This window comes from Hippocampus bargibanti, linkage group LG01 (assembly GCF_051943395.1).
Source record: "Hippocampus bargibanti isolate YZ-2025 linkage group LG01, ASM5194339v1, whole genome shotgun sequence".
Classification (NCBI taxonomy): Eukaryota; Metazoa; Chordata; class Actinopteri; order Syngnathiformes; family Syngnathidae; genus Hippocampus; species Hippocampus bargibanti.
In genome coordinates this window covers 15576645-15582787 of record NC_142734.1, presented here as the reverse complement: position 1 = coordinate 15582787, position 6143 = coordinate 15576645, and positions in this window count along the sequence as shown.

The following is a 6143-nucleotide window of genomic DNA, read 5'->3' as shown; positions in this document are numbered from 1 at the left end:
AGCCCCTGAGCTGCTACTGACAGGACTGGCTACCAGTTCTCTGTTCGTTTCCAGGCTAGCAATAAAACACCTGTGTCAACAACCATCTACAGTAGACTGACGCCAAACAACCTAACTCCCAGAGGGCTGCTGCTATCCTTGGCCAGCCGTAAGGCCCCGGCGCCACAACTCATACAACCTTTTCTTTTTACTTGACTAATGCAAAGGTGTATGCGAAGATTGTAACTCAAATTGTTTCTCGAAACATAAAGCAGAAAATACATGAGGGAACAGCTTGTAAGCCAAATATCTCATCGGAAGTCAAATGGTTAGAATGTCCTGTCTCATAGTGCACGGTTCGATTGCGGTTGCGGACTTCCCGTGTGGAGGTTTTCTCTATGTACTCTGGTTTCCTCCCACATTTCAAAAACTTGCAAGGCGTGTGTGTGTGCATGCGTGTGAGAACACAAATGATTATTGTCTGTCTCGATGTGCCCAGTGATTGTCTGGCAACCATTTCAGGGTGTAGCCCAGGCATGGGCAAACTACGGCCCGCGGGCCACATACGGCCCGTTAGGCTTTTCAATCCGGCCCGCCGAACTTGCCCAAATTATAGTACAAACAGTGTCTAAAACTCATAACAAAAAGCTAGCGAACAACAGGGCAGATAACTGAAAAGTTGCCTGCCCCATTTTTCCCAACTTGAAGCAAAATGAGACCAATCCCATTAAGAAACATTGTCACAAAGTATGAAGTTTTTTTTTTAATCAAGAATGCACCAACTACAAATGCTACCTTGCTTAATTTACGGCAAATGCGTATGGCTGTAAATTTTGCTACAGTAGTCGATTGTCATTGTGGTGCACAATGCAACGTTTGCATTGATTCCTACGAGCCACTAAGCCCCTTTCATAAGTCTCACGTACACTTTACAGTCACGGTTTAATGTAAATTTACGTTTTGTAGCGTCACATATGTTGTTAGCTTCTTTTGAATCTTTCTTCTAGTTTGAGGTTCTGTGCATCTATTTTGGAAAATGACATGCAATTGCACGACTTTGTAACGCTTGCGAAAGTCCGGAAGAAAGAAGCAGGCTTCTGATTGGCTGCCGAGCCGAGTATGCAAATTTCAACTGCAGGTAGTCTATGTTTGTGTGCTCGGCGACGGTACACGTGTTTTGTTAGCGCGTGAAGGCGAGAGCGTCAGTGAGGAGTTTGTTGAGCGCGCGGTCAGGACAAACCATCTATGATTTGGCGGAATTTAACACAAGTAGGTATTATTGAGCTTGAATATTTCGTTGTGTAATAATATGTTTTGAATGTTGAAAGTGATTCCATTTTTCAATAAATGTTGATTTCTTTGCCCCTTCGATGGAAACTTAAAAACAGACGCAATCTTGATAAATCACAGTGCATATGTTATTTTAATCTATTTCCATTTCCTCCTCCAAGTATCTGCGAAATAGTTTGTAAATGCCATATCTTGCATATTCCTTGAGACGAATTTATTAACTGATCAGGGATATTTTTCACATTTGAAAGACAGTTAATAAATTGGGTTGTAGTGTTTTTACTGTGCTATGAGGTTTGTACATACTACATTTAAAGGACAACCGGCACCATTTTTTGTTTTTGTTTCCCACTGACATCAGAAAAACGTTTTATAGCATCTAAAATACCCAAATCAGGCAGGCTGATATTTTTAGTTAAATGAAAAACACCAATAAAAATGACTTCAAAATGAATCCGGAAATGGCCAGTTTCAGAAGGTTGCTCGATAATCAAAACAATGGCTTCAGGTTCGGAGAAGATGTTTTCTTGTTCTTGTTCTTCTGAAGAGGAAAGCATAAATGTTTGCAATTGATTCTAGGAGTCCTCCCATATCAATTCGAGCCGTCAATGACAGCAATGTAGCACCCAGAAAAAGCAGAAGATTGCGCCCAAGCTCCGTTGGAAATGGGCTGATTTGTCAGCTGGGAATTTGTGTCAGCGAATATCAAATAGTTGTCTTGGTGCAACACACAACGATTCACCATGGCGTTATTTATGTGTTTTCCTTCTAATTTCGCCATCAACACGGATTAACACGAAGTTTTCAGACTAAACAAAGTACCCAAAATGCATTGTATGTCGCTTTCTCGGTCAGGGCGGTCCAAACGTGACGTCACATGGGGATCGTCATCAACTCGAAAACAAGACTTCATATATTCAGCGCAAGTCTTAAAACGTAAACTATAGCTATATGCTGTGGAATCTTTGTAAAATACGCTCAGTCGAAGTCATTTGAAGTGATTTTATAAATTATGGACATAACTTGTTCGGAGTATTTCCGGCCCAAACACTCCCTCCAAATGCTCCTGGCCCGGCCCCTCTGTCAAATTTTAGAACCCAATGCGGCCCGCGAGTCAAAAAGTTTGCCCACCCCTGGTGTAGCCCGCCGATTGCCCATAGACAGCTGGGATAGGCTACGGTACACCCGAATAAGCTGATTAGACATGCATGGATGTAATTATTAAAATGTCCTAAGAATCTTTATTTTAATGACTCCTTTCTTCTCGGCATTACAATAGATTACTGTTGAAAACCTGTTGTTTGGTTTGTGTAATATTACTACATGTATTTGACTACTCCCGGCCATTAATGTAACGTAAGGAATGAAATGACAATTATTTTGTCAAGAGAAATAAAGGCTATGCTGGACTTTTATTCTGTTGCAATCTCCCAAAGTGTTCAAAGCACACTTTCTAAAACAATGAGTGTTATTTCTGCTGAATAGGAACAGATGTATTACAGTATGTGTGACGCATTGCCGAAGATGGCTAAACTAGTGAGACGTGTTGATTCACCATAGATGTGGTAAAAGCGGTGCAATCCTGTGCACTTGGAGCCAGTACTCATATGGAAGTCTGTTTTCAGGGAGTCTACACGATTAATCTTCGCTGTCAGGACACCCAAAGACAGAAAGAGTTGAGTTGATGAATTGATGTTAGCATATGAATATTTCAGCAACACTTCTTTGCACGTTATCTTTTAAAGGATAACCGCCGTCTCCGCACAAGTTGTGTCCATAATTTGTAAAATGGCTTCAAATGACATCTACTGAGCGTATTTGTCAAAGATTCCACCGCATATAGCTATATTTTACGTTTTACGACTCACGCTGAATATTCCGGAAGTCCTCTTTTTGAGTTGGTGACGAGTCCTCACCCTACATCACTGAAGGAACGCCCCTGAGCGAGAAAGGACATACCTTGCATCATCTCAATGCATTTTGCGGTACTTTGTTTGGTCTGAAAACTTCGTGTTGATCCGTGTTGATGGCGAAATTGGAAGGAAAACACATAAATAACGCAATGGTGAATCGTTGTATGTTACACCGAGACAACTCCTAGATATTCGCTGACAAAAATTCCAAGGTGAAGAAACAACCAATTTCCAACGGAGCTCAGGCACCATCTTCTGCATTTTCTGTGACGCTACACATCTGTCTTGATCACTCAAAATGACCCTGAAGACCTTCTTTAATCCATTGCAAACATTGATACTTTCCTCTTCAGAACTATTTGAATCATATTCATAACTGGATGCCTAACAAGAAAGCATATTCTCCGAATATGAAGCCATTGTTTTGATTCTCGAGCAATGCAAGACGTCTTGGCGTGATGTCACGAACTGGGGGCGGGACTTTCTGAAAATGCCCAATTTTTTTGCAGATTTTGGACACTTTAAGTCATTTTTATTCGTGTTTTGCATTTGACTGAAAATATCACCTTGCATGTTTTGGGTATTTTAGATGCTATAAAACGTTTTTCTGATGTCAGTTAGGAAACAAAAAAAGTGATTGGATTGGATTTGCCTTTATTAGTCTCGCAGTAGAGAAATTTACATTTCACAGCAGCAAAGTTATGTCGGTTGTCCTTTAAACATGCATTAAACATGTGTGGTCAAAAATGAACTATTTTAAGAGCACATATTTTGCACTTATGCACGTATTTTATCCATATTTACAATCGCACATTGTCATCCATCTATCTGATCAGGAAGTAAATGGTCCTATGTACAAGAAGCATTAAAAGGAAGCGCTTTGTATCTAAAAGATGAAACCTTCTCATGTAAATAACTTTACAATTTGAATGACACTTTTACGGGTTCTTCCTTTCACTTTCTCTCTCCGTGTCTCTTTCTCACTACCTCCCTCTGTTTCTATCTTATTTTTTACCTGTAGTGTTCAAATGCTCAAACATGCACTGTGGTAGAGCTGTTTGCGTTTTTAGGCCAGAGTGTTTTTGTTTTGCTTTTCACAAAACAGACGAACCATCGCTTCCCATGTCTAAATCCCCCTTGGTGTTTCCTGCTGGCTCAGTTACCGCATCATGGCATTATGGCAATCCTGTGTCGTGCTGGAGTTATTTTAGGATTACATTGCAGCGTGCAGACACAAATAACAACGATGATGTCTGCATGCTTCATGCATGTATAAGTACCGCATCAGATGTGTCCAATATTTTGATGTCCTCATTAGGAATGATTGCCACTGAGGTTGCAATTCTTTTCTACATCACAACAAACAATAACCATGATTATGATCAGTTCGTGGTGAGGTCTAATGAAGTACAAATACTTTATTGTATCTATATTTTTAAATAAAAAAAATCTAATTTAAATTTACAGTTCTCTAATTAATTAATTGTTAAATAATCAGTTAATTTTATTTGTTTAATTTAAATTACATTTAAATTAAAAATATTGATAAATAAAGAAGAAAAAAGGGTAGGTGCTTGGGTCCCTCCATGTTCTGTGTTCTTTGACCACTTCTGTATCTTGAAAGTAAAACGAAAGAAAATTTAATGCATATCATTTACAGCTTGTGTCAAATGAAAAGCCTAAATTTGGATGAACAAGAGATCAAACCAAATTTTTAAGGGGTTTATGTTTAGCGCTTTTTTGAATGTTGCTGTGCCGATGACCATATTGTGTTTGGGAGCCTATTACTGAGCATCTGCATCTTTATTAACTTCATAGAGTTGCTTGTTCTGTAGCCACTAGGGGACATAAGCAAGTGTCTTCTTGTGCCGGTCCCAAGCCCGGATAAATACAGAGGGTGCAGGAAGGGGAAAAAAAACGCTTGGCCAAAACAAACATGCGAATCAAACCTCTGAAGATGGAGGACAATGATTCGCTGTGGCGACCACTTGAAGGGAAAAGCCGAAAGGAAAGGAATAAGAGGATTTACAGCTCTTATAAGTTACTATATTGTGCTAGTATTCACCACTTACATAATATGTCACTCCTGGGTGTATACTGTCATATATGGTCTTTGTCACTATATATGCGTTTGTTCCCGCAGTGACAGCACAGCAGCGTGACCCAGCAGGAGTGTTCTTGCTGCCCAGAAGCCAGGCAGGTGGGCGCTAAAATGCAGGCACAGGGCCAAGGTGCAGCATGATGATGCAGTAAAATGGAGGTCAACCCATCTTCCACCTTATCCTCTGCTGATGCCTACATATGGTATCAGCTATCTCTTCACCTAAATATAGCATTTATATGCACTGTTGGGTTCACAAGTGCGGTGGGATGATGTCAGTATAGTACAATGAGGTACCTTGGCATATAAATTCCCCAAGAGTTCTGTATACCTTCATGATACGAGTAATCACATCATTTTTTTCTTTATGCTGCAGTGCCATAGTCAGTGCTGCTAGAATAAAGTGGTGTAGGGAAAAAACAGCCAGCGTTGAATTTAGTGACTGAAAGGTATTTGCAGTAATGGCATCGCTTGTAGTTTGTTGCCGTGAGCTTCTAAAGTGTGGAGACTTGGAGTTTGTTGGCATGGTGTCACTTGACCTAAAATGTTTCTTTACGCTGGTGTTGTCATGTTATCTTGGATATGAGCACATCGCAAGAGGTTACGAAGAAGCCACACTAAAGGCGGGAGTTTTGATTGATACATTTTAATCATGCTGAAAAGCACTAAGTAACGGCTAAAATTCAGCTTTGGTGAGAACAATAGCGTAACATAAGATACAGTGTGGTTGATATACAATGACATGAAGCAAACGGTGATTTGATAAGAGAATTTTGAGATATGTCGACGGGACGAATTAAATTCGTAAATCAAGGTACCACTGAATGTGTGTCGTCACGGTCTACTTTTCCAGCTTAGGA